General features: G+C 35.4%; 2 non-coding genes and 1 pseudogene across 2 annotated transcripts; all 3 read right to left on the bottom strand.

Annotated features, from left to right (window-relative positions):
• Positions 1-1526: 1526 nt before the first annotated feature.
• LOC142177724 (small nucleolar RNA SNORD96 family) lies at positions 1527-1619 on the bottom strand. The gene has a single exon (XR_012706283.1). It is a non-coding gene; the product is annotated as a small nucleolar RNA SNORD96 family (small nucleolar RNA).
• Positions 1620-1858: 239 nt separating this feature from the next.
• LOC142177885 (small nucleolar RNA snoR143) lies at positions 1859-2022 on the bottom strand (annotated as a pseudogene).
• Positions 2023-7785: 5763 nt separating this feature from the next.
• Positions 7786-7892, bottom strand: LOC142177792 (small nucleolar RNA R71). Its single transcript, XR_012706346.1, has one exon. It is a non-coding gene; the product is annotated as a small nucleolar RNA R71 (small nucleolar RNA).
• Between the last annotated feature and the right edge of the window lie 1930 nt (positions 7893-9822).

The following is a 9822-nucleotide window of genomic DNA, read 5'->3' as shown; positions in this document are numbered from 1 at the left end:
CTATATTTTTTAATTATATCCAAAATAAAATCTATCCACTATAGGAGGAATAGCTATTATTTCTGTAAGGGATCAAAGAAAAAAAGCATTCATACACTCATATTCATATTATTGATATTCACATAGAAGAACATACAGAGATTCATATAGATATTATCTTTTTGGGGTTATGTATTGATTCATCTTGGTTGTTCATAAATCGTTTTCTATTCAATTTAGTTCGTATTTCATTATTTACAGTCAATATTCGATATATTTTTACTTACTTTTCTGATTTATGCCAAGTTATATAACATACCCTTAGAATTCCATATAAATTCAACTATATCTTCTCATTCCAAGATAACTAACATAAATTTCTATGATTAACTTAGCTAAGCTAATTTTTGTGTTGGTGTTGCAGTGTTCTGTAGAACACTTTGGTGCTGTTGGCTGTTGCTAGTAGTATTTTATAAGCACTTTGTGTTAGTGCTAGTAGTGATTTACAATTATTTTGTATTGGTACTGGTAGTGATTTACAATCATTTTGTGTTGGTGTTGGTAGTATCTTATAAGCACTTGTGATGCTATCCAATTATTTTTTTTGTTAAATGACTCTTGTAATGTCTAAACTTTTAGTAATGATATAATTATTGCTTGGATGTCAGTTGCTCATCCCTCTGTCGTTCTCAAGTGTAACGGTATGGATTCATGTTTTCAGTTGAAGACCAAAGCAAACAAGAAGAAAGTGGTTTCAAGCTTTTCATTCTACCAATTTCACCTAATAAGATTGCTACACATCTTTTTGAAAACGGAGGTCTATAGTCTAATATTGAAACAACGTGTTTCTTACAATTTTTTCAAAACATAAGTCTATAGTCTACAAAGTGTTTTTATCTTTAATGTGAGGTGTGGTGGAGAAATCTGGAAATGGGACTAGGTAATTTAACTAATAAAGAAGAAAATCAAGAATTATGGGAAAATATGTATGAACTTGAATTTGGCTTCAATGGAGGATGTTATAAATAGGAAGAAGAGGGATTGTAGCCGTTGGGATGTTATTTGGGGGCCTGTTTTTGCTGTTTGAGAGCTCTCTCAAACGCCATAGTGCACTTAATACCACTTGCTATGCCATGTGGCAGATCAGGGAATTTCTAAATTCATATAGTAAGTGTAGGGGGTAATTTGCCTACAACTATATCATTGAACTTGCCCCAATTCAATACAAATAATCACATTTAGAAAAAATCCCTCCCAAGTATGATAATTCAGCAAATGGCAAGCAAATGGCAAACAGGATATCAGCCACAACAGGATAGTCTTCACTTATCAAATTCAAGGGAAGACTTGAAAGTCATGGTGGCTTACTATCTATAGCTTATGTATTTTTGTTAAGTACTGTTGTTTTAATTTTTATAATCTAAACAGCACTTGACCGTCCATAAGCACAGTTTCCACAAGATCCCAAAGATTAATTATTCATCAACCAAAAAATTTAAAAACAAAAGAACAGCCAAGAAAGAATAACTATTAAAGCAATAGGAAAGAGGCCTCAGAATTGCAGAAAATAACAGCAAGGCCTTATGGGCCATTCAGTCCCGAAAGATGGTGTTTTTAAATATAGATCTCATCATAGGCCAATTTAAACAAAAGCAAATACACATTGTTAGAATATATTTCTCATGGCCAATCCCAAGATATTATAGCAGACTCTGCTCATCAAGGCGATAGGATATGAGAACGCCCTCTTCGGATTAAATATTCAACAAAAAGGGCTTGCTTTTGTGATGATTTTACACATATGGGTCATACAAGCATAGCAATAAAACTCGCCCCATTTAAAAATGAGACCATCACAACACCAAAAAATATACAAGAGAATTGTGAGATGAAATTAGTAGACAAGTACCACACCCGTCTGTGGATTCATCTCAGCGGTTGTCTGGCCGCCGCTGATTTAACTCAGCATTTCTTTTTTGCACTATCGCTCAAGGCTCCACTATATCAATATTTTTAGCGTAGCCTTTATATAAACGTGTGCAGATATATTGCAGAAAAATGCCTTTATATAAACGTGTGCAGATATATTGCAGAAAAAAACTATGGGAGTAATGAGGACTATAGGAATTACTAGTTTATTTGGGCAGGGAAGAAAGGATTTTGATTTGGGATTGGGACGGAAAACCCAAGATTGGGCAGAACCCTAGAACGACCAAGAGAAGTGGTAGACGGAGATTTATATAGAGTTTTGTTTCTCGTGATACAATGGGCCAAACTTTTGGACAATGAGATTTGGGGTGCTGTAGTAGATTGTAGGGATATTTGTCCAAATAGAATCATTAAGGCTCCTGTTTAAATTTTGTCCATATTTTGAAATGTTTTGCAAAAATAACGCTACACATCTAGAATAATGAAAAATTGCACTTCACAAGTTATCTCGAATGAGTAATACTTTAATATAATCTTCATTATACATATCTAGTTAAATTATTCACAAGCTTGACGAATTGACATATCTTATCTAATTACAAGTTATGCATGTAGGTTATACTTTCTCTACCGTCTTCATCGTATCTATCTTGTTAAATTTTTCGCATATCTTATTGGATTGGTAAAACTTGAGTGTGTGTTCAATTATTCAAAAACATTGGCATAATGGCAAGATCTAGTACTATCTTCCTTCTACCTATTTAGTTAAACTGTTTGCAATTAAATTAACAAAATTTATATATGTTATTCAATTGTTCATATCTCTAATTAAATTCTTTCTATCCAAGCTATAATTCATGAAACACGGAACTTAGATTTATACACAAACAGCAAGTCTCGATTCAAATATATATATATGTTAGCAATTGAATGCTTGATTTCTAGATACATAAGATACAAATTGTATAGGGTAAAATCGGCTCGTATTAAATACTCGAATAATAGAGCGACACGTGGAACCGGAGATAGACGGAAAGGGAGGCAAGTGGAAACCAAGACTGGAGACAGCAGCTTCGGTTGGCAGCGGGTAGACCCCGGAGGGAATATTACTAATGAAGACAAACGAATGTTTGTCACCCGATGACATTAAATGAAGAATATTCTTCAGTATTAAATACACGATCCGTTATAGAGAATTTTGGCATTCATAGTGAGCCATTACACATTCATCAATAGCCCCCATAATTATTATTTGAGAGAGGTTTGATCATAGGACCTTATTCTCTAAGATGCAGCTATAAATAGTGGCTTCAACAACCATTGTAAAGGAGGAATTTTCTGACAAAATTTACACATTATTCTAAGCTCAATAATACTTTATTTCTTGTCTATTGATATTCTTGTTACTACCTTCAGAAGCTCTGCTCCCGGAACCAAGGTCTTTATTGTCTTATCACGTTTTCAATGCTAAACCTTGCATTTTATTTAATTTATTTATCATTTTGGGTCAAATCAATGCGTTTGTCTATAAAATCACGTTACAAATTCAAATGTATCGTTTTATGGGTAAACAGTTGGCGCCCACTATGGGGCTTAGATAGTTGCATAATTGAGTTGATCCTCGCATCTATTACTAATCTGTTTAATTCTTTGTTTTTAAGCGAAAAATCGTTAAAAATAGCAGCTAACTATGTCAACGTCGCACGCAATATTGAGGCCCAAGGAAATCTACCTCAACACGAAGATTCGTTCAGCGATACCCGCAACGAATAGGATGTAGCAACGCCGGTCCATGGAGGGCAATATCTACGACACGTTTAGGAGGCAACTCCTGATGATGTTGAAGATGAGCAAGTTGCGGAAACGGTAAGAATCATAAGGGAACAACAAAGGCTATTATGGGCCATCTCTCGCGACAAGATCGGGCCATGACAGAGTTGAGGCAAGCGTTGTCGAATGCTTCCAACAACATGAATGGAAGAGGTCCAGTTCCTCCTGGTGCTCCCGCAAACCAAACAACACAAATGGTTGATAACAACACCCCGAGAGGTGAGGTAGGCTTCGACAGGGCCGGGGGGAACGACAACGGGTCTGGTAACAACAAAGAGAATCCCTTTTAAAACCGAACTAATGCGGTTTATGAGGGAAATAAATGCCCGAATGGACCAATCTCGGGCGCACCGCCAGTATTGAAAGGACTAGAGTCAAAGAAATACACCTAGTTGTCATTCAAACCGAGCGCAGCACCAGGATTAATCCCGAAGCGGTTCAAAATGCTAGACGTACCAAAATACGACGGGACTTCGGATTTCCAGGAGCACATCACCATTTACACAACGGCGGTGAAAGGAAATGACTTAGCTCCACACGAGATTGAGTTAGTCTTGCTGAAGAAGTTCGGAGAGACCCTCACGAAGGGGGCCCTGACATGGTATTCATTTCTATCCGAGCACTCAATAGATTCATTTAAGATGCTCGCAGATTCTTTTATCAACGCCCATACCTATTGAAGGATGATTTCGACACATATCGTCTAAAGGCCAATTTTTGCCCTACGAAAGGGCCGAAGGTCGCGGCAGAGGTTTTAGGTCGGCGGATAGTTTCGATACCGATAGAAGAGTTGATCGTGCCCGGAATAATAGATCATTGTTGGACAAAGAGGTATCAAGTTCCTTGAATTCCACCTACCCATGATTGTCTGAGTATTATTCCAATGTCAACATGGTGGAACTAGTATCGGCAATAAGGAACATTAAGGAAGCACGGTTCCCGAGGATAATAAGATCTGATCCCAGCCAAAGGGATCCTAATCTATGGTGTGACTATCATGGGACTAATGGCCACCGAACTGGGGACTACCGACATTTGCGTGAGGAAGTGGCGACATTACTGAAAAATGACCATCTCAGAGAGTTCTTAAGCGACCATGCTAAAAATAATTACGGCCACAACCGAGACAACGCGAAACTCTCGAAGACAAGAGAAGATCATCCTCGTCTAATGATCAGTATGATTTTCGTAGGGAACAAGATTAATGGTGTAACCTTTTCAGCAACAAAAAAGACAAAGGTATCAGTGACCCATAGCAAAAGACTCCGGGAAGTATACGAGGACGATATCACTGATGGATATAAATTATTCATGTAATTTCATATGTAAAAAATAAGTTCTTTAAAAATAAAATATGAATAATGATATCTTATCCTCGCATATTTTCTAACAAATCTTGTAGGAAGAAGAAATTATGAAAAAGAAGGAAAAGGGCCAAAAGACAAGAAAATGAAGCAAAGCCACAATTGCACACATCATCTTCGTATTGGCAAATGTAGAATATACATATGGGCTTATGGAAAGAAATAATTCGAGATGAAAAGGAGCATAGTTGCATATGTGAAATCTATATACGCAAGGTCACATTCGCATACATGGAACCTACATTTGCAAGTTTAACCCATGAAGTCAAGAATTGAAGCAAAAGAGTTATAGATGCATATGTGGAATCTATATACGCAAAGGTCACATTTGCATACATGGAACCTACATTTGCAAGTCTAACTCATGAAGTCAAGAGTGAAGCACAGGTGTCATAGTTGCATATATGGAATCTACGTACACAAAGGTCACTTCGCATACATGAATTTCACAGTCGCAAAAGTGGAACATGACAAAAGCTACTCATCTTTTTCTATAAATAGCAAGCTCTCTTTGTATAAGGATATCCAATATTTTGTAAGGCAAGAACTAGTCTTGGTTTTCTTTCTTTGTAGTAAAAATATTTCCTTAGTCTTTTAAATATTTATAGTCTTCTTAATATCTTTTTTAGCTTTTCTTACTCCATAATGGAGTAATCTCTTTTCGTTGGGATAGTTGATGAACCTTTATATATTTTATAATATTATCTCAATTTTTATATATTCTTGGCTTGAAAATTTTTATTTACATTTCATACTGTGCTGAAATGATGGTTTTAATTACTCTATTATCACATCTATATATTTTATCTATAACAATAACAACAACAACCCAGTATAATCCCACTAGTGGGGTCCGGGGAGGGTAGTTTGTATGTAGACCTTACCCCTACCTTAGGATAGAGAGACTGTTTCCAATAGACCCTCGACTCTCTCCCTCCAAGAACTCCTCACATTGCTCTTGGGGTGACTCGAACTCACAACCTCTTGGTTGAAAGTGGAGGGTGCTCACCACTAGAGCAACCCACTCTTGTCAAATTTTATCTCTAAGTTATTCATATATTAATTTTATAATTCTCGCGGAGCAAAGTTAATATATAATAATTGATGAATAAAATAGTAGAGTGAAGGTAATTTTTCAATAAACTATTATTTCAGGTCAGTAATCTTGCTTGCCTCAGTTTTAATTGTCACGGAGGAATTGTTGTAGGCAATATTATTGATCCTTAGTAGAAATATTCTCACGAAGTTTTTACTTTCTTTTAGCATAATTCAAGTAAGAAAAATATTTCGGTTTAAACGTCACTAGTCTTAAGTTGATTAATTAACATAATTCTCATGGAGTGTTATTAATTGGTTATTTTATTAGTGAGCAAAATATAATTGTATTAGAAATAAGCAATTATTCTTTAAATAAATAAATGTAGAAATTAAGATTTTGTTGTAGTAATATTATCAAGTGAATTCAATGATTCCCATCTTTTTTTTAAAATTATAATTATTTCAACAGTTGTTTGTTTTGTTTAAGTAATTAGCAAGTTTTAAACCTCACTCACTTTTTTTATCAATTTGATTCTCTCAAATAGTAGTCAAAATATTACAAGTCTGTAACGTAGATTATCCAGTCTCTGCGGGAGGATATCTTAAACTATATTAGAATTTGACAGAGTACGAGCGGGAAATTCCAATACATACTGGCCTCGTCAAATTTTTGGCGTCGTTGCCGGAGGTTGGCATACATCTACTTCAGATTAAATATATTGTTACTAATTTGAGAATTTGTTATTATTATTTTTATTGCTGTTAGTATTTTCACTATCTACTAATAAGTATTTCTTCCTATTACTTCTATCATTACCTTTACTGCAATATATTTAATATAATATTACTAGTACTTTTACATATAATACTATTCTAACTTTCTTTCTAATTACTATTATTTACTAGTACTACTTTTACTTATACTTAATATATTATCGTACCTTTTTTTTCTTTTCACTAACTATTTTTGTTATTTTTGAAAATTTCTTTAGTTATTTTATTAACTACTAGTACTGCTTTAGAAACTAGTGTTAATTTATTATTATTTTTCTTTTTTTTAAAATTTTTTTTTAGGTAGTTTATGTCCCGCTCTTCTGCAAAAAAGTTGGCTAGTTACTACCCAAAAATTGAAAAATCTCTTCTATTGTGCAGGAAAGGACAAATATCATCTTCTCAAAGCATAGCTCGTGAAGGAATTGAGAATCAGGAAGTAGAAGGCATTCAACCACCAATTCATGTAGAGGATCAGTTTGATGAAGTAGCGCCAAGACCAGCAAACGGAATCCTTAGGGATTATGCTAAACCTGACCGCTTCAACTGTGAATCTAGTGTTAGAAAATCCCCAGTGGCAGCCAACAACTTTAAAATCAGGACTAGCTTGATTCAAACGATTTAACAGTCTTGCATCATCACTAGAGACGCAAGTGAAGATCCATACAATCATTTAATTAACTTTCTGGAACTTGTTGAAACAGCTAAGTATAATGGAGTATCTCATGAAGCTATCAAGTTAAGGCTATTTCCCTTTTCTTTAAAAAGAGATGCCAAGACTTGGTTGCAAAGTTTGCCACAAGGTTCCATTACCACATGGGACCAAATGACTCAGAATTTTTTTAACAAATATTTTTCCCCTGCTAAAACCACAAAGTTAAGACAAGACATCTCTAATTTCTTGCAGACTGACACTGAGTCAGTTTATCAACCTTGGAAAAGATTAAAAGCAATGTTAAGAAAATGCCCACACCATGACATTCCTGAACATATGCAATTATATATTTTTTATCATGGGTTAAAACTGTAACGACCCGACCAGTCGTTCTGAGAGTTATAGCCCTGTTTTCCCCATTCCTGCTTCTTAATATGTTGTTCAGCGGTGTTGAGTTGTATCGAGTTGGTAGGTTTAGATCCGGAATAGTTTAGAGTGAAATGAGACACTTAGTCCCTTAGTTAGAAAGCTAAGTTAGAAAAGTCAACCGAAAGTTGACTTATGAATAAACAAACTCATTGGGTGATTTTAGACTTAGGAGTGTATCCGGGATATAATTTGGAGACCCGTGGTAGAATTAGGCTTGAATTGGCGAAAGTTAGAAATTTGGCGATTTTGGTCGGCGGTGAAAAATTAGGTATCGGGGTCGGAATGGAATTTCGGAAGTTGGAGTAGGTTCGTAGTGTCATTTTTGTGATGTGTGTACAAAATTTGAGGTCATTTGGACGTGGTTTGATAGGTTTCGGCATCGTTGGCGATTTTTGGAAGTTTAGAAGATCTTAGGCTTGAATTCGAGGTTGATTTGGTGTTGTTTTGGGTGTTTCGGAGGTTCGACTAAGTTCAGGTAGTGATATATGACTTTTTGGAATTATTGGTTGAGGTCTTGAGGGCCTCGAGTGAGTTTCGGATAGGTTTGGGTTGTGTTGCGCTCGTTTTTCTTATATTTCGACACCGTTTCTTCAAGCATAAATGATGTCATATTAAAACAAATAAGCTTCGATTTCCTTTTTGATTGAAGCATTAGATCCGTATCATAATTACAGACCCGTAGCAAAAAGAATCGTCGAATTTGGACATCGTATGAGAATTTTATGGTCATTTTACTAAGAATTAGGTTGCCGGATTTTTCAGATTAATTACGAAATTACAACTGACGACGTATTTTAAAATCTGCACTTTTTACAAATATTAAAACCTACACATCTCCTTCATTATAAGGTCAAATTGAGTAATTCAAAAGCCCAACTTGACTAGAATTTCACAAGGAATCCATTGGAGGCATAAAAAGCGAGTTTAAAGATCATTTGGCATGAGAAACGAGGCAGATTAGCTGATAGAAAAATATATAAAATTAGGGTTTGTACATTCGGTCATATTTTGAGTTGGGGAGCTCGAATTTGGGCGATTTTGGAGGCGATTTTCACCATAGGGATTGGGATGAGTGTTCTCTACTCGGTTTTGGTTATATTGTATGAATCCATCTTCGTTTTTGGGATTTGATTGATGATTTCAAAGTGAAATTGAGGGAGTTAGGGCTTGAGTTTTGGAGAGTTTTAGGTAGGGATTTGAGGGACCAAACAGAGTCCGATTTTGATAAATTTTATATGGTTAGACTCAGGAGAGGACGAGAGTTCTAATTCTACCATTTTTACTGGTTCTGAGACGTGGGCCCGGGGGCCGGGTTTTGGCAGATTTCGGATTTTTGGCATATTTTATAGTTTTTATTGTGGAATTTGATTCTTTAGCACGACCTCAACAAGCTCATTCAAGTTTTGATGGCCTTTTGTATAAATGCATTAAGGTCACTGATGAAAAGATGGAAAGTCAGGGTTCAACCCTAAAAAATCTGGAAATTCAATTAAGCCAACTGCCAACTCTTGTGTCAGAAAAAATTCAAGGTCCTTTGCCAAGCAATACAGAGAAAAATCCAAAGGAGTACCTTAAGGCCATCACCTTACGGTTAGGTAAGGATCTTGATGAACCCTATGTAGACCAGCCAGAACAACAGGTAAACAATGGTAAAAATATTGAAATACCCTCTGAACTATCTAAACAGAAAGAAGTCAAGAAAAAAGAAGAAAATAATATTAAAAAATTGACTCATTTCCTTGTGACAATTCCTTTTCCACAAAAAATAAAAAGAGAAAAGCTTGATAATCAATTTTCAAAGTTTTTGGAGATTTTAAAACAAATTCA

Source organism: Nicotiana tabacum, chromosome 23 (genome assembly GCF_000715075.1).
Source record: "Nicotiana tabacum cultivar K326 chromosome 23, ASM71507v2, whole genome shotgun sequence".
In the NCBI taxonomy this organism is placed as follows: Eukaryota; Viridiplantae; Streptophyta; class Magnoliopsida; order Solanales; family Solanaceae; genus Nicotiana; species Nicotiana tabacum.
The sequence above is the reverse complement of the archived record's forward strand: the minus strand, read 5'-3'. Positions and strand labels throughout refer to the sequence as shown.